At 41.7% G+C, this 19,778-nt stretch overlaps 1 protein-coding gene across 1 annotated transcript in view; it reads right to left on the reverse strand.

The window, feature by feature from the left end:
• RAB27B (RAB27B, member RAS oncogene family) overlaps nt 1-19,778 on the reverse strand; it is a 226,879-nt gene that overhangs the window by 64,814 nt on the left and 142,287 nt on the right. The window lies entirely within an intron of this gene.

Raw genomic sequence — 19,778 nt, forward strand, 5'->3', positions numbered from 1 at the left:
ATGGGGGGTTGCATTGATTAACCTAGCAGTATGGTATGGAGATAAAGAGATGTCACTTAGTATGCTTGGGGTGGTATTTTTGCATTCAGTGTTACTTTTTGTGTTTGGAGTACTCTGTGTTGCTTTTAACAATTGTTTTTATGTAACTATATGTTTTATTGCATTATCACCAGACCTCTGAGCCTGCCAAAGGCCAGTCATGGGGCACAGTGGATGAAAAAGACCTACAGGACACCAAAAATTATTCATGCAGGAAATTTAAAATGCTGTGATATCCCTTTCTTTAGTGTAAATGACTCTTCCTATAATCTCTGGTCCCTGACTCTTTATGTCTGATTTAAATGATTTTCTATAATAAAACCAAGGGGGTGCCAAATTTGTTGGCAATTTTGAGAGCAAAATGAGTAATTTCTCTCCAAATGTGCTAAAGTTGAGAGGTATGCATATTATCCGCTCCACAAGTGGCACCATGCCTAGGTTGTGTTCAAATACCCAACGCTTTAGCAAAACAAAAGAAAGTCAAAAAACATTTCCCTGGACTGTTATATGCCCATTAAAAGGAACATAGTCAAAAGTCCGTAATAGCAGAGCAAAGGGTGAATACTTATTTCCTTGATTAGTTTCATTAGGTGATTCCCCCCCCCCAGTACTTGTGTTATGTGAAGGGGTAAATAACACTTCCTTATTCACTTTCTCCACACTATTCCTAATTATATAGACCTCTATCATTACCCCCCTTAGTCATCTCTTTTCCAAACTGAACAAGCCTTTCTAATCTCTAGTCATATGGAAGCTGTTTCATAATCTTAATTTTTGTTGCCCTTCTCTGTACCTTTTCAATTTCAAATATATCTTTCTTGGAGATGGGGTGATCAGAACTGCACGCAGTATTCAAGGTGTGGGTGTACCAAGGATTTATATAGTAGCATTATGATATTTACTATCTTATCATCTATCCCTTTCCTAATGGTTCCTAACATTTTGTTGGGGGGAAGCTACCACTACACACTGAGCAGACATTTTCTGAAAACTATCCACAATGACTCCAAGATCTCTTTCTTGAGTTGTAACAGCTAAATTAGACCCCATCATTTTGTATGTGTAGTTGGGATTATGAATTACTTTGCATTTATTAACATTGAATTTCATCTGCCATTTTGTTGCCCAGTCACCCAGTTTAGTGAGATTCCTTTTTTAACTCTTAGCAGTCTGCTTTGGACTTAACTATCTTGAGTAATTTTGAATCATCTGCAAGTTTTGCCATCTCACTGCTTACCCCCTTTTCCCAGATCATTTAGACTCCTAAAAGGAGTCTCTGCTTCCATAAGACTCTTGGGGGGAGCGATAGCTCAGTGGTTTGTGCATTGGCCTGCTAAACCCAGGGTTGTGAGTTCAATTCTTGAGGGGGCCACTTAGGGATCTGGGGCAAAATCAGTACTTGGTCCTGCTAGTGAAGGCAGGGGGCTGGACTTGATGACCTTTCAAGGTCCCTTCCAGCTCTAGGAGATAGGCTATCTCCATTAATTAGTATTAATATAAGTCCTTGAGTTGTTCTTTGTGGTATCCCAGAAGGAAATAAGACAGAATGCAAGCAGAAAGGAACATCTTGCAGCTCTGTCTTAGAACAAGAGTTAGTCTCAGCTTGTGGGAGACCCAGCTTTCATGTCTGTGTGTCCAACATTGATCTGTAATCTCTCTGGGGGTGGCAGCTAGATCTGCAATACAGGTGTGTTTCTGAGAGAGAAGAAGACTATAGTATTATCAGAAGTAAAGGCTGAGAGATTCAGAACAAAGCACTGCCCTAAATATTCAACCCATTCATCTACTTATCAGTCTCTGAAATCATTAAGGAATAGCAGTCTTTTAGGTTATAAGATCTTTGGGGCATGGACTGTCATTTACTAAATGTATATACAGTATCTAGCACAGGTCAGGGGTCCTGACCTGCTTGAGGACTCTAGATGTTTCTACTATAATATAAATAATAAATATATTTCTATCTAAAGCATTGTCTAACTTTCTAACTAGTCAATATGGGAGGAGAAAGCATATTCTTATGGAATACTGTCCCACTAAGTATACAAAGTCACTAGTTAGTGCATAGATAAGGGGTCTGTATATTGTATAGCCTCACTATATTGTAACCAGAGTAATAACTATTGCATTCAGAACGAATTGGAGTATCATGAGGAACTCAGACTACATGATCACAGTGGTCTCTCCTGGTCATAGAATCTCTGAATATAGTTTGCTTTAGGCCATGCAATAAAGTTGTTACAGTATGGTGTGGCCTAAAACAAACTATATGACAAACACTGGGAAATATGATAACAAATGAGAGAAGGAGGAGCTTAAGGAGGCTGGTTTACACTATGTGTTAATGCACATTAACTTTTCAACTTCTGAGACCTGGGTTCAAATCCATCTCCTAGCACAACTGAAAGTGAATTTGCTGGCCTCACCTTAGTCCACTCAAGCAGCAGCTCAGGATTGAGATAGTGAAATGTATTCTAGATCAGTATATTATGCAATGCTGTGAAGGGAAGTTTGGTGGTAGGATGAAGAAACTTGCATCACACCGCTACTAACTGGTACAAGTGAGACCCCAAGCAAAGTTACTCTCCATTTTAAAAATAAAAACACGAGGAAGAGAGAGAGGCAGAGCTGTGGGAAAGGAAAAGCAATAACAGTAAATAAGAAACAAGTGTTTTGATTATCTCACTTTCTTTATTTATTTTTCTACTTAATACATAAAAGGAAATAATTGTATCTTGAGGCTCTCATTAAAAATCTTCACTTAGGAGTTATAGTTTTCCTGGAATTCATTGATAAAATTGCAGCCTTCCATATAATAGCATAATTGTCTATTGGTGTGAGTTCAGAGCTCAGAACTGACCAGGAGCTCAGATACCATGGGGATGAGCATGGTATAAATACCTAGATAGATTGAGGAGGACTGTACATATAATATAACTGTATGTGGGATATCAGAAAACTAACTGCCAAATGCACTGCTCACTTACCTGTGGAAAACTCCATTGGTATCTGTTAATGTTTGCCCATTAATGCCACTGGTGAAACTGGTTTGAACTAGCATTGATGAAGTGCTAGAATTTTGCATTTTTGCCTTTTCTATTTACAATGCTGGACCCAACGGTTAGTGAGTGGTACCTATGGCACATTTTTGGTTTCCATGAAAGTCTTTCAGTGTTTAATTCTTTGGGGTCCTTTAGACTCTGCCATCCTGTCACCCCTCCTTGCCCTCAAAGAGCCAAACACGGTGGAAAAGAAGAGGTGCATAGGAATTTCCACACTGGATCAGACCCTTGGTCCATCTAGCCCAGTGCCTGTCTCTGACAGCAGCTAGTACAGGATGCTTCGGAGAAAGGTACAAGAAACACTACAGTAGGTAGATGTGGGATAATCTGTCCCCCAGGAGTGTATTATCCTAATCCCTAATAGAGTTTGAGTAAACTCCGGAGCATGAAGTTATATATCCCTTTTAATGCTCTTTTTTAGGATTAACTATTATAATTCTTGTTCATCTCATTGAGAGAGAGAATAGTGGGGCACAAACTAGGTTGGGAAAGAAAAAAACAGAGTAGGGTTACAAGTCAGGGGAGAAAGGGGGGAAAAGAGAATGGGAGAAGTAGGGCAGGCAGAGAGAAGGGGAGCGAGAGAAGAGACAGATACAGGTGGGGAGAAGTGGGCTCCAGGTGAAAGAGAGGGGAGCAGAGAAGTGAGGGAGCAGGGTTGAAAGAAATAAGGGATAAGAGGAAGAACAAAACAAGAAGGATATGAAAGAAAAGAGGTGAGAAACAAATACAATGGAAGAAGAGTATCAGAGGGGTAGCCGTGTTAGTCTGAATCTGTAAAAAGCAACAGAGGGTCCTGTGGCACCTTTAAGACTAACAGAAGTATTGGGAGCATAAGCTTTCGTGGGTAAGAACCTCACTTCTTCAGATAAGTCTGAAGAAGTGAGGTTCTTACCCACGAAAGCTTATGCTCCCAATACTTCTGTTAGTCTTAAAGGTGCCACAGGACCCTCTGTTGCTAATGGAAGAAGAGGGCAGTGAAATTCTCAAAGCTGGAGGAAATGGGGCAGGGACCCAGTCAAGGGGTAGCTTTCAGGTGGGAGGAGCGGTGTAGGGGACAATGTGAGGCTGAGGTGGATGGACCTAGCCACCCAAGTCCAAGCTTGCCTGACCCCCCAAGTCCGAACTCAGGCAGCTAGCCTGAGCTGCCAAGCATGCAACAACATCCACACTGCTCTTTTTAATGCGCTCCTGTGAGCAAAGTTAGCATGAGTCTGTCTACCCATGCTGGGAATCCCATCTCCGTGCTGCAGTGTAGACATACTCAGAGATGCTCCACTTATTCTTCATGTCTCAGGCCTGGTAGATCTTGGCTGGGGGCCTGAATAGATTTATATGATAAACTGTGTGGAGCAGCTGCTATTGTTTTGTAGAGATGTGGGGTGTGTCTGGAGAAACAAAAGGTCTCTGATGGAAGGGGGGGCTCTCACCTGCAGAGGAGCAGAACAGCTGGGGCAGGTTGTAGCGGGGTCTCAGTTCGTTGTTATAGAATGTCTAGAGAAAATAACTGAGAGCTCCCTGCCTTAGTAAGAAGCACAAACAACACTGTGATGGCTGATTCTAGTATGCAATTTGAACATGCAGGACCCCTGCTGATTTTGTTTGGTTGGTTTTTTTGTAATTGAGTGGGTTCAGAGAGGCATGCAAAGTGGAATAGCTGCAAGTAAACTTTCATAATCCTTCTGGGCAACTGGTCAGAATGCACATGCTATGTGCAGGCCCGAGGGATTACTAGCTCCTTATAGTTCTGTGTAAATGATATCTGGAGTTTGTTTACTGGCTACATTTACAATTGCACCGTCACTACCACTGGCAGATGGTCGGTTTCATCTGGGCTTCTCCACATAGTGCTGTGAGTGTCCTTTTTTATGGCAGTTCCAACACCGCTCACCTGTGAAATGACAGCTGCTCACTTCCGCTCATGTGGCATGCATCACTCTTCCCACAGGTCATTTCCCCTGGTACTTTTTTCCCCTGTAGTCTCCACTGATCCAGTAACAACCAGGGCTTGTGAGCAGATGAAATCAAACTCTGTTGGCAAACACTTCGGTAAGACCCCCTGCTTCAAAACAGACACTCTACGATCCCTTAAAGCATCCTCCAAATTGGTTTAAAATTCACAGTGCTTCAATTCTGCCACGTACACATTTACTGACTCTGCAGGTTACTGGTTCCATTTATATTGCTGGAAATGACAGAAGACAAGTACCTTCACAAAAAAGTTCTAATTTCTGGATAACTTTTCTCTTTTAGTTTGAATTGGCTGTGAGTACATGTAACAGTCCATATGTTCTGCTTCTTTGGGTCTCTTAAACAAAAGGAATGTCTCTCTCTCAAGGGCCACCTCGATTTCCTGCCTAAGCCTCTGCTAATTAAAATTAAGTATTATTTTCAAGAACAGGAAATGTGTCTGGACCCTGTTCTTTCCATATACAGAGAAATGTCATACTGTACAAAGTGACTAAACAATTACTTAAAAAAATGACTACAGTAAAAAAATAAATAGATCTCATGTATTGAATGAACCTTCTCTTAGAAGAAAGCTTTGGATCTGAATTTATCATCCCTCTAAACAGAATATTTGCATTAACTGTTATATTACACCACACTAAAAGACAAACACATTATTCTACCTCTTCTGTGAGTACCCACATATTTGACTGAGTGTCCCCAGGCAACTGCTGACTGAATCCTAAGATATGTTTTCCTTCTCTTTAAGAGCAATTTGCAGCCATCTCTCTCCCCTCATATATTACTCGACGACTTATCCTTTATCTGGTCCAAACTACTATCTTCTCCCCATTCAAATCCCTCTTTAATGCTTGCTCTACACTGGAAAAAATTGAATTTGAATAATTAAATTAATTTTAATTCAATCTAGTTAATCCAATGCAAGCCCCCTAGTGAAGACACACATAAACAAATTTAATTCTGGCTTAAATTAGTTTAGCTTAATTTTGTAATTTCCTGATGCAAACTAAATTGATTTATATTCAATCTAGTTAAACTGATGAAAACCCCTCATGTAAACTCCTAAAACTGGTTTAACTCTGGTTTAAACCAGGTTAGTGTAAATTACTAAATTAAGATAAACAGATTAAGCAAGAGGTGAACTAGTTTAAGTGCATCTACATTAGGGGTTTGCACCAGTTTAGCTAGACTAATTATAAATCAATGTAATTAAACCAATGCAACTTTTCTAATGTAGACAAAAGAAGATTTACTTCTTCCTCAATACCTTTAAGAAGTCAGTCAATAATTATTATTATTAAAATCTCAGTAATTAATTAAACCATCCAGAAATGCACATGCCTAAAAATTGAGTAATGACATAATCTCACTGATGTAATTTTTATTCTCTACCCTCCTATCCCATGATTTATAGTTTCCTATTTGCCCTTGTCTCATCACCTCACAAATTCGATTGTTAGATCCTCGAGGCATAAACTGCATCTTTCTGTTTGCCCTGTAAAGCATTTAGCATGTTCCTGGGCACTGTAAAAATAAACAAACAAACAATTCCTGGCTCACAATCATTATTTTAAGACCAATTCTCTGAAAACAAGATTTATTTAATTTCGAAAATATACATTAGATTGAAAATCAGCGTGAATGCATCAATTCTGGGTAACAGCCTCATTAGGTAGGCCACATTTTTGGAAACCAACATTTTTTATCTGAAAGCTGACAAAACCAATAAATGGTTTGGCCACAAACTGTTTTTGTGTTTTAATTTCCAGACGAAAAAACAATTTTTTTTTTTTGAGGAAAGCCGCCACTTTCCATTTAATAGAAAACCCATATTTCCATCAGAAAAAAAGTTTAAATGGAAAATTTTCAACCAGCCCTAGTAGTGCACTTTGAATAAACATTTGGGCTAGTATCTGTGAAATATTTGACATTCACTAACATTTTCATGACTAAATTAGAGACTGTCCTGATAGTTGCAGATGGGGAATATGAGCCAACAAATAACAGCAGAGAAATCTACCATATTAAATCACTGCCGTATTTAGACAAGACCTCTTGTAACTTTGCCTGTAGACAGATTGATACCTGTCATAATTAGAGACGTTTTAGTGATTAAACCATTGAGTTAATTAGGACAGAGTAAAAGAGAAAGAAACTGAATAATTATCATCACTCCCTAGCAATTGTCATCAGAACTAGAGTGTGCCATGTAACGTGTTATGAACTTTGCTGTAAGAAAGGTCCAGATTTGATTAATTAGGCAGAACCAAAAAGTTTCCATGCAGCTACAAGACATTCATGTTGCTATCACGCCCGAGAAACGTTCAAAATCTGGGCAGAGTATTAGAAGATCATATTTCAAATGTTACATGATTTAAGTAAAGGCGCTTGGCACTTATGTAATTTGGCACTTATGTAACACACTTGGGTCCTGATTCACCACCAGCTTGCACCTTTCGGAGTCATTAATGCTTGTGCAATGTAAAGGGCAATAATTGGCCACCCTGGATGCTGTTTTTTAAATTGGGGCCTCTGCCTGAGCACCACTGCTCCTCCCCTCCCCCCACACCAGCTAGAAACCACACCAACAACACTCTAGGACCTTAAAGGGTATCCCTACACCCACAGTAATGGCTTGGAACAGTGCATCCCAAAGGTGTTGCCCCATTAAGCACACAGACACGCACACCAGTTACAGGGCTAGTGCTGAAAGCTGTTGCACCATTCCAGCTCTGGTCTGGCCACTTCTTTTGCAGTTCTCCGGGAGAAAGAGGATGACTGCCACTTTAAATGGACTCCTTAGTCCCCTCCAAGAAACACACCAGCCACTGCATAAGAGTATCTCCTGCCCGGCTGCCCCATTCCTCCAATATCTTTCTGAATTGATCGTTTACATCCATTTTTACTGGAGTAGATGACTCCACAAGGTTAGGGTTGCCATTGGACAAATTCCTGGAGATTTCATCACATGACATAATCTTTAATTAAAGATTAATCTTGAATTCCTGGAGGTCTGGCAACCCTACACAAGGTGCAAGGCTATGGAAAATCAAGTCCAATACCAACTATCCCAAAGCACTTTACAAAGGTGGCAAATACCATTGTCCCTAGAGACTGAAGACTCTGAGACGTTAGGGTCAAAATTGGAAAACTTGAGTGACTAAAGTTCAGTGTCTAAATCAACATGGTCTATTCAGAGGCTGCTGCTCCTGCTAACTTCAGTGCAAGTTATAGGTGCTCAGCACCTCTGAAAATCAGGCCACTTTATTTCAGATGCTTAGCACAGTCCACTCCCATTGGCAACTTTTCGCCTTAACCTCTCTCTGTCCTAGTTTCCTACTCAAAGATAATAATACTTTGGTTGTTTTATGGTACAATTTTAGGGAATTGATTTTTCTGTAGTCTAAATGGCTGTAAACCAGCATACAGAGTCACCACCCCGGGAGGGGAAAATAAAGGCTCAGTTACAGGTCTCTTCAGGGCTTGCTATAGTTCCAAAACACAAACTCAAAACCAGAACCAATCAGCTCAAGCTACAGGGTGATAATTACCCAAGGCCTTTCCAGCTTTGAGAAGAGAGAGGACACAGTATTACCCTGTGATCCATAGATTGTGAGACCAGAAGGGACCATCAGATCATCCAGGCTTATCTGTAACACACAGACCATAAAGAGTCTGGTGGCACCTTAAAGACTAACAGATTTATTTGGGCATAAGCTTTCGTGAGTAAAAACCTCACTTCTTCGGATGCATAGAGTGAAAGCTACAGATGCAGGCATTATATACAGACACATGGAGAGCAGGGAGTTACTTCACAAGTGGCGAACCAGTGTTGACAAGGCCAATTCAATCAGGGTGGATGTAGTCCACTCCCAATAATAGATGAGGAGGTGTCAATTCCAGGAGAGGAAAAGCTGCTTCTGTAGTGAGCCAGCCACTCCCAATCCCTATTCAAGCCCAGATTAATGGTGTTGAATTTGCAAATGAATTTTAGTTCTGCTGTTTCTCTTTGAAGTCTGTTTCTGAAGTTTTTTTGTTCAATGACAGTGACTTTTAAATCTGTGATAGAATGACCAGGGAGATTGAAGTGTTCACTTACTGGCTTGTGTATGTTACCATTCCTGATGTCCGATTTGTGTCCATTTATTCTTTTGCGGAGGGACTGTCCGGTTTGGCCAATGTACATGGCAGAGGGGCATTGCTGGCACATGATGGCATATATGACATTAGTGGATGTGCAGGTGAATGAGCCCCTGATGGTGTGGCTGATGTGGTTGGGTCCTCTGATGCTGTTGCCAGAGTAGATATGGGGACAGAGTAGGCAACGAGGTTTGCTACAGGGATAGGTTCCTGGGTTGGTGTTTCTGTGGTGTGGTGTGTAGTTGCTGGTGAGTATTTGCTTCAGGTTGGGGGGTTGTCTGTAAGCAAGGACTGGCCTGCCTCCCAAGGTCTGTGAGAGTGAGGGATCATTTTCCAGGATAGGTTGTAGGTCGTGGATAATGCGCTGGAGAGGTTTTAGCTGGGGGCTGTATGTGATGGCCAGTGGTGTTCTGTTATTGTCCTTGTTGGGCCTGTCCTGTAGTAGGTGATTTCTGGGTACCCGTCTTGCTCTGTCAATCTGTTTCCTCACTTCCCCAGGTGGGTATTGTAGTTTTACGAATGCTTGATAAAGATCTTGTAGGTGTTTGTCTCTGTCTGAGGGGTTGGAGCAAATTCGGTTGTATCTTAGGGCTTGGCTGTAGACAATGGATCGTATGATGTGTCTTGGATGGAAGCTGGAGGCATGTAGGTACGTATAGCGGTCAGTAGGTTTCCGGTATAGGGTGGTGTTTATGTGACCATCACTTATTTGTACTGTAGTGTCCAGGAAGTGGATCTCTTGTGTGGACTGGTCCAGGCTGAGGTTGATGGTGGGGTGGAAATTGTTGAAGTCCAGGTGGAATTCTTCAAGGGCCTCCTTTCCGTGGGTCCATATGATGAAGATGTCATCAATGTAGCGCAAGTAGAGGAGGGGCACTAGGGGACGAGAGCTGAGGAAGCGTTGTTCTAAGTCAGCCATAAAAATGTTGGCATACTGTGGGGCCATGCGGGTACCCATAGCAGTGCCACTGACTTGAAGGTATAAGTTGTCCCCAAATCTGAAGTGGTTGTGGGTGAGGACAAAGTCACAGAGCTCAGCCACCAGGCTTGCTGTGGCCTCATCAGGGATACTGTTCCTGACAGCTTGTAGTCCATCCTCATGTGGAATATTGGTATAAAGTGCTTCTACATCCATGGTGGCCAGGATGGTGTTTTCAGGAAGAACGTCAATGCACTGTAGTTTCCTCAGGAAGTCGGTGGTGTCTCGAAGATAGCTGGGAGTGCTGGTAGCATAGGGTCTGAGGAGAGTGTCCAAATAGCCAGATAATCCTGCTGTCAGAGTACCAATGCCTGAGATGATGGGGCGTCCAGGGTTTCCGGGTTTATGGATCTTGGGTAGCAGATAGAATACCCCTGGTCGGGGTTCTGGGGGTGTGTCCATGTAGATTTGTTCCCGTACTGTAGCTGGGAGTTTCTTGAGCAGATGGTGTAGTTTCTTTTGGTATTCCTCAGTAGGATCAGAGGATAGTGGCCTGTAGAATGTGGTCTTGGAGAGTTGCCTGGCAGCCTCCTGTTCATAATCTGACCTGTTCATTATGACTACAGCACCTCCTTTGTCAGCCCCTTTGATGATAATGTCAGAGTTGTTTCTGAGGCTGTGGATGGCATTGCGTTCTGTACGGCTGAGGTTATGGGACAAGTGATGTTGTTTGTCCACAATTTCAGCCTGTGCACGTCTGCGGAAACACTCTATGTAGAGGTCCAGTCTGTCATTTCGACCATCAGGAGGAGTCCACGCAGAGTTCCTCTTCTTGTAGTGTTGGTAGGAAGGTTCCTGTGGGTCAGTGCACTGTTCAGTGGTGCGTTGAAAATATTCCTTGAGTCGGAGACGACGAAAGTAGGCTTCCAAATCACCGCAGAACTGTATCGTGTTCGTGGGGATGGTGGGACAGAAAGAGAGTCCCCGAGATAGGACAGACTCTTCTGCTGGGCTAAGTGTGTGGTTGGAAAGATTGACAATGTTGTTAGATGAGTTGAGGGTACCATTGTTATAGCCCCCAGTGGCAGGTATTAGTTTAGATAGCTTACAGTCCTTTTTCCTCTGTAGAGAAGTGAAATGTGCATTGTAAATGGCTTGTCTCATTTTTGTAAAGTCCAGCCACGTTGAAGTTTGTGTAGAAGGCTGGTATTGTATGAGAGTCTCCAGTTCTGAGAGCTCATTCTTGATCTTCTCCTGTCTGCTGTACAGGATGCTGATCAGGTGGTTCCTCAGTTTCTTTGAGAGTGTGTGGCACAGTCTCTCACCATACTCAGTGTAGTATGTTGATTGCAATGGATTTTTTACCTTCAGTCCTTTTGGTATGATGTCCATCTGTTTGCATTTGGAGAGGAAGATGATGTCTGTCTGTATCTGTGCAAGTTTTTTGTTGAGGTTGATGGATTTCCACTCCATACGGCTAAATTTAGTGCCTTGCATGTTGTCAAGTATCAGGGGGTAGCCGTGTTAGTCTGTATCTACAGAAACAACAAAGAGTCTGGTGGCACCTTAAAGACTAACAGATTTATTTGGGCATAAGCTTTCGTGAGTAAAAACCTCACTTCTTCGGATGCATAGAGTGAAAGCTACAGATGCAGGCATTATATACAGACACATGGAGAGCAGGGAGTTACTTCACAAGTGGCGAACCAGTGTTGACAAGGCCAATTCAATCAGGGTGGATGTAGTCCACTCCCAATAATAGATGAGGAGGTGTCAATTCCAGGAGAGGAAAAGCTGCTTCTGTAGTGAGCCAGCCACTCCCAATCCCTATTCAAGCCCAGATTAATGGTGTTGAATTTGCAAATGAATTTTAGTTCTGCTGTTTCTCTTTGAAGTCTGTTTCTGAAGTTTTTTTGTTCAATGACAGTGACTTTTAAATCTGTGATAGAATGACCAGGGAGATTGAAGTGTTCACTTACTGGCTTGTGTATGTTACCATTCCTGATGTCCGATTTGTGTCCATTTATTCTTTTGCGGAGGGACTGTCCGGTTTGGCCAATGTACATGGCAGAGGGGCATTGCTGGCACATGATGGCATATATGACATTAGTGGATGTGCAGGTGAATGAGCCCGTAGAATTTCATCCAGTTCTCTTATTGAGCCACAAACTTGTGTTTGATTAATGTATATCTTCTAAAGACCATGTCTTGGATAGCTTCCTTTTACCATCTTCCCCCATCCTTTTATAACTCATCTCAGGTCAGCCATGTAATAAGCACAAATCTGGTAATCTCTTATTTATCAGCCAACCTCTACACTTCGTCGCAGGTGCCTAACTTTAGGCACTCCAATTTGAACATTTTGGCCAACACTTTTACTTAAGTGGGATACACCAGATGGGCTGCAAGGGAGCTAGAGATCTTGGGGAACCTGGGAGGTTTTGTTTTGCTTTTCCCAACGGAAAGATCAAAACTTCTGGAAACATTGAAAAATTTCATGTTCTAATCTAGTTTAGTCTATATACATTTTTATACCATTCTTGTCATCATAGTATCTGAGTTACTTCCAGAGGTGTATTAAGCAATAACTTAAGCAACATATTTTGCGGAAGCTGAATTTCTGATGGAATGGTTTTCCAACAGAAAATTCCCCACCAGCTCTCTTTGGAAGACTAAAGAATCTGCCCCATATTATGAAGATAATTCAATGTACATTAATCTTCAGAGCATCCCTATGAGGGAAGTATTACAATCCCCATTTACAGACTGAGCCATAGAAAGGTTAACTAAGCCATAGAAGGTTAACAAGTAGAGTACTCTAATTTGGCAAAGACCTAACAAGATCCAGTGGCTGGACATTGAAGCTAGACAAATTCAAACTGGAAATAAGGTACAAATCTTTTAACAGTGAGGGCAATTAACTGTCGGAAGAGTATTTCCAGTGGATGTAAATAATGGATATGGTGGATTCTTCATCACTTGAAATCTTGGAATGGATGTTTTTCTAATTGATATGCTCTAGTTCAACCACAAGTTACTGAGTTTGATGCAGGGATTTCAGCATGAATAACTATGCTCTGTGTTATTCAGGATGTCAGTCTAGATGATTAGAATGATTCCTTTTGGCATTAAAATCTATGAAAGTGATTTAATTAAGATCCACTCATCCCATGAGTCTGCAGCAGAGCCAGGAATAGAACCCAGATTTTCTGACTAGCAGTTCCAACTGTAATCATTTGATTGTACTAATATAGCTTTGTCTGAGCTACTAGCCCCTTTATGTAAGTAGTTCCTCATATCTGCTCCCATACACATTATCAAATTGTAACAATCTATATCCTATGTTCACCACTTTTACAAGACAATGATAAATTTTGTACAAAGTATGCCTTGTGAGGTATAATTTGAAAACTCATAATTCACTGACCATTATTGCCCTGGTAAAATGTGTGTAGCAACATTGTATGTAAAGTTATCAGATTCTACTGTATGACATTGCTGAGACATGCTCCCAGGTTAGAAAAGCAGGCACAAACTAGTTCATCAGAGAAAAAAGGCAAACTGACACCTCAGCCAGGTGTCAACAAAATCAGATGGGCTATGACCTGGGTAAGCAGCTATTCTTTGGCAGGAAGAAGGGGGTAGGTGAGAAATGTACATGTTGGCAACTAAAAAGCTGGGGGTTCCCATCCCAAACAGATTTACTGTTGTCAGAACCCAGCTGGAGATGATTTTCAAAGAAAATAAATGCTATAAAAAGGGAGAACAGAGGACACAATTCATCTCTCTTCCTTCATCTCTACTCACGGCATCAACAACATTTGAAAGACAAAGAGCATAATTTAACTGGAGGAGTAGTCCTGGTTGAGAGATCCAGCCAGACTGTTGTGAGCATACAGTGAGAAAAAACTTTTTGCTTCAAGTCCATTTAGGTCAAAGTGTACACTACCACTTATGTTGGCAAAACTTATGTCACTCAGGGATGTGAAAAAAACCACCCTTCCTCAGCGACATAAGTTTCACCAGCATAAGTGGTAGTGTGCACACCATTATGTTAGTGGAAGAGTTTCTCCCACTGACATACACCTCTACCCTGATATAATGCTGTCCTTGGGAGCCCAAAAAATCTTACCGTGTTATAGGTGAAACCGCGTTATATTGAACTTGCTTTGATCTGCTGGAGTGCGCAGCCTCCCCACCCCCCGGAGTGCTGCTTTACCGCATTATATCCGAATTTGTGTTATATTGGGTCGCGTTATATCGGGGTAGAGGTGTAGCTACCACCACTTCTTGGAGGTGGTTTAATTATGTTAATGGGAGAGCTCTCGCTGGTTGGCATAGAGCGGCTACACTAGAGATCTTACAGTGGTGCATTGGTACAGCTGTGCCGCTGTAAGGTCTCTAGTGTAGACATAGCCTAAGCTTGTTAAGTTAGGGATTAGTTAGCGTTTTACCTTTTATTTCTTTATAACCAATTCTGACTTTTATGCCTCATTGCTTATAATCACTTAAAAACTATCTTTCTGTAGTTAATAAACTTATTTTATTGTTTTATCTAAACCGGTGTGTGTTTGGGAACCTCCATTTGAGTTAACAGGGTTTGTGCATGTCATTAATAAAATGATGGACTTTCTATGAGTTAGTATTGTCCAGGAGGGTGCTGGGCAGAAAAAGACACACATTTCTGGGGACAAGTCTCAGACTTGGAGTTTGCTTGTGTTGCTCTGTAAGGAGTGGTTGGCTAGAAGCACTCATGTCATTCAGTTGGGAGTGATTTTGCATGCTTGAGGCTGTGCATGAACAAGCCCGGAGTAGCTGCTCTCACAGCAAAGCAGTGTAAAAGGCCCCTCAGGTTGGAGAATTGAAGGGACACAGCTATTCAGCAGTCCAGATTGTACCCTGGGGAATGTCACACAAATGGATCCCTTTTTAACTGTAAAAGCATGATGCACCGAATACTCTCATTTTTGATGCCATATGCAGTATGGGAAAAACCTAAAGTACTTTAAACTAGGTTAAATCTCTAATACCTAGAAACTGAGAGCTTTTTAATTAAACTTTGCTGGTCAATGGAAAATATTATTCAGTCTATGGAGTTCTGAGCAAGAGGAACTCTTCACGCATTGTAAAGATTAATCTAACAAAATTGTCAGAAAATCATGATCCTCTCAAAAAGAACCTCTAAATATATCTATGACTAATTCTGTGAAACTGCTGCAAGATAATGTTATTGTTAACAGAGTCCAGATAATCATTTGCTGTGAGTAAGGATTACAGTGTAATGTGTGATAAAATATAATGAGCAATTTTGACCTACCTGTCAACACTTCTACAAAGAGACCAAACTGCTCCCCAGTGTACTCATACAGCGGAGGTCCTGGATTTATGAATTGGAAGTAATGAATATTGACCTCACTCTCAACAAGAAGCCCAGTGGTAAATGCTTGGACCAACTATTGATCCCTTTTCAACATTCAGGGAAATTAGGTGCATTGCAGCATCCAGAAAAGTTCTAATGAGGGAGAAAATTGCGTGCTAAATGTGAGGAATCAGCTACAGAAAAAAATCTGTGGAAAAGAGGTTGATGAAGCAATTAGGAGAGTTGTTGAGGGATCAGGAGTGGCAGTCCCCCTGGGAGCCTCATAAAAATTAGAGAGGAATGTGGAGCAATTTGAGTGGATAAGGCAGGGATATGTTAGAGGCATGGCCTTACTACAAGCTACAAAGGCTGGAAAGGTGGCTGAGGAAGTTGCTGGAGACTGCACCTGACTATAAACAACAGAAGCAAAGGGAGGGGTTTATTGGGCAAAAAGAAGTGATGCCCAGTTGGGAGGAAGAGAAGGAGAAGGAGATTTGGCCAGAAAGGAACAGGTAAGACCATAGAATCTGCAACGCAGTGGGAGAGCTGCAAACTTTTGACACACAGTAGGCTGTAGCACTTCAGATTAAAAGGTTTAACAGATAGTAAAAATGACCAGGTAAGTTTCCAAGTCAGACTGCTGCATTTTGGAGACAAACTCACTGTCAAGATGTCCTTCAGTGGTTCAAGAGCATGAGTACCAACCTCAGGCCACACTGTTAAAACCCGGAGCACAAACCCCAAACTGGTGGTGAGTACCATACTTAGATTTCACCAACCAATTATCAAGTGTAAACTCCTCAGGCACTAAAACAGCCTTAATGTAGACTCACAGACAGTCCCTTGGGGTACTCCGATCTGTCTTGCCAGCCAGGCAAGTATCACAGCTATATTCAGGTTATTCCCAGTCCCAAAGGACTAATCGTTTACCCCAGGTCAATTGTGCTTAAGATCTCACATCAAAGACAATGCTTGTAGCCAGTATCTAAAGAGTTACTATATAGAAAAAGGAAACGAGAGTTATTTAGAAGGTTAAAGCAGGTAAACATATATACACACAAATGAGTTCCAAACTTAAGTTTCAAAAAGTAAAAGACACTTCTATAATAAGCACACTCTATATGTCCTTAAGGACGAACTCAGGCTAAGCACTAAGGATCTTTTTCTTATGCCAGGAAGTCCTTGTCTCCCAGAGTCCAAGCAGCATAAAAATACAGTTCTTCCTTGTTAGGGGACTTATACCCTTCCTCCTTTCTGCTTTGAACTGCAAACTCAGCCAATAGAAGGAATTCATTTGCATGACCATCTTCATTGGGGTTGAGCAGACAAAGAAGTCTTTTGTCTCTGTAATGTTCCACTCTAGTCTGCCTGGTGTCGATGGGCCTTCCTTGTCCCCGACCCGCTCCGCCTCTTCCCCCGAGGCCCTGCCCAACTCCCTCTCTTTCCCCGAGGCCCTGCCCCACTCCCTCTCTTCCCCCGAGGCCCTGCCCCACTCCCTCTCTTTCCCCGAGGCTGCGCCTTCTGCTTGTTCCTCCCCACCCCTGACCTCCGTCACTCGCCCTTAAGGCCATGGCCCATTGTTTCCCTAGCCCGTTCTGGCAACCCTGCTTGCAGCAATTTACAAGCATTCAATAGTCTAAACACTAAACACATTCTTATAATTCTAATACCTATTTTTAGCAATACTAACCCATAAGTGAGCCAGACTGATTTCAGTGATGTATTTGTCAGTATTGAATTGAGCCGTGGGGTCCTCGGCCTGAGCTGGCACCTGGTTGCCAGTGTCACACTCACTAGCTTCCCATTGAGGTCTTATCTAACCAGTTCTTGGACGTCTGCACCGATGATATCTCTTGTCTTATCAGAAACTTCTCAAGTTCTGACACTGCCTGTTTCCTCTCATTGTAAAGCTAGTTAAAAGGTTTCCTTCTTTACTCTCAGGCTATTTCTTTCTCCTTCTTTCTTGTGACAGTGAATAATTCCTTTCTTTTCTTCAGCGCATACTATAATCATGTCCTGCTCTAATCTTTTCTATACTTTTAGCTCCTTCAGTCTCTCTAATCATAAGCATTGTTCTGTTTAGGATAACTGTGTGTAAAGTTAGCTTTCTCAAATCATCCTCCAATGTCTGTAAGATTTTTGTTACTCTTTGTGTGTGTGTGTGTGTGTGTGTGTGTGTGACCTCCCACCCCGCCGTTTTCCAAGTTTCTGGTTTCTATGCTGTGGGACTACAACTATTTATGATTTTTCCAAATGCAGTCACATCAAAGACAGTGTTACAGGATCTATCAGGAAGTCTCAGCCCCCTACTGCAGATCTCAACACTCAGGCACCCCCGGCTTAAGGAAAACCTGGGCTACTAGCAAGATTTAGTCCACCAGAGGCCTAGAAAGGACAGGAGGTGACAAAATCTATAGAGAGCCAGCAAGCCAATTAAGAAGGCTTGCCTGCTTCCTCTGACAGTAGCGCTGGGTGAGACCAAGGCAAGAAGGAGCTCCTCAGTGCTAACCCAGAACCCCTGTGCCAGGTCAGGTCTTGGGATTAAAGCATTGCAACTAGGCACCTGTCTTTTATGTTTGTTTGTTTGTCTGTTTATAGGCCTAGACAGCCAGATTCTGATCTGGTTATTGTTTAACCTTGTAAGGCCTATCCGCTGATCTTATGGCCTGCTCTGGACTGATTGCCAAACCTTGTAAACGGCGACAGGATGTGCCTGCAAGGCTAAACCCCAATACCAGGGGTGCAATAGAAATGTGTGGAACCACTTACCAGTCAAACTTCTTTTACACCGTATGAGTTGTAGTGCTTTTCACATTTAATTTTATGGTACTGGCTTTTAAAAATGTTTTTTACCCTGCATTAATTAGTATTATTTTTCAACAGAAAATTTTTGACTCTCCCTACTATTAAATCTAGGTCTTGCTGCTTTCCAGAGCGCTGTCTCCTAATTTGCATCTGCACTATTTATTTGCTCTTCCTGAGTATAAGGCTGTAGATTAGGGCTTCTCAAATGTTTGCATAACGTCGACCATTACTAGAAAATGGTCTGACCTCTCCTCCCATTAATTATTATATTATTATAACCATCTCTCCTCCAATGAAGAATTCTGATTGAAAAGTGATAGTACTATATAGTTAAGGATACGCTTTGGTCACGGAGGTCACAGATTCCGTGACTTTAAGAGAGCTCTGAGACTTCTTTGGCTCCAACTTCAGCCCCCAGCGGTGGGGCTCCAGCTTCGGCTTCAGCCCTGCCGTGACCATACACTAATTTTGTACATTTTTACCATGACTGCTCTGTGAATTTTGCCTAATTTTACTCTGACAAAATCGTATCGATAGATATACACCTCTACTCCGATATAACGCGACCCGATATAACACGAATTCGGATATAACGTGGTAAAGCAGCACTCCAGGAGGGCAGGGCTGCGCACTCCGGTGGATCAAAGCAAGTTCAATATAACGCGATTTCACCTATAACGCGGTAAGATTTTTTGGCTCCCGAGGACAGTGTTATATCGAGGTAGAGGTGTAGTTCAATGTTGTTTAAAAAAGAATTTTAAGAAACTTGGGGAAAAACTGATATCAATTGAAATCTATAAAAATATAATAAAAATAAAATCCTTACAAACTGGCTTTTATCTATTCCTTCCAGTCTCTTTTTTTCTTGTATCGTTTTTTTCTTAATGTTTCAACTCTTTCACCAATAGTGCCAAAAGCACAAACAATATTGAGTGCTTTGCACAGAGTGATCCTGTTCTCTGTAAAAAGCTAATATATTGTACTTTCCAGAGAAGCATTCTTAAGTACTTTTATAATCTGAGTGACTAAAAGTTTGCTCCTACAAACCATTACTCAGAGCAGTTCTTATTCACAGGAGCTGTCCCTTTTGCTTCAGCTAAATTAAGGAGCAAGCCCTTAACTGATCAAACTGAAAGATCTCAGCAGTTGTGAGTCCTGAGACTAAGATGTGAAGAAGCTTTGTGACATATGCATTGGGACTAAAAAGCAGCGTGACAGATTGGCCAACGAACATGCATGTCCTCCAGAAAACTGCACTTCTGATTTGACAGCCCAGCTGCATGAAGTTTTCTGGATATGCCAGCTTCTGTTCTTTTACAATGTTGCTATTAGAGATGGGTTGATGCAATAATGTCTGGATGCAGATGTCGCCAGAATTAGAATTTGGGGCTCATTTTTTTCTCTATTCACTCTCAGCTTTATGGATACAAAGTTTAGATCCAACATCTGAACCAAAGACGCAGAAATCTTCTTCGAAGGTTTCTACCAT

This window comes from Malaclemys terrapin, chromosome 6 (genome assembly GCF_027887155.1).
Source record: "Malaclemys terrapin pileata isolate rMalTer1 chromosome 6, rMalTer1.hap1, whole genome shotgun sequence".
NCBI classification, from domain to species: domain Eukaryota; kingdom Metazoa; phylum Chordata; order Testudines; family Emydidae; genus Malaclemys; species Malaclemys terrapin.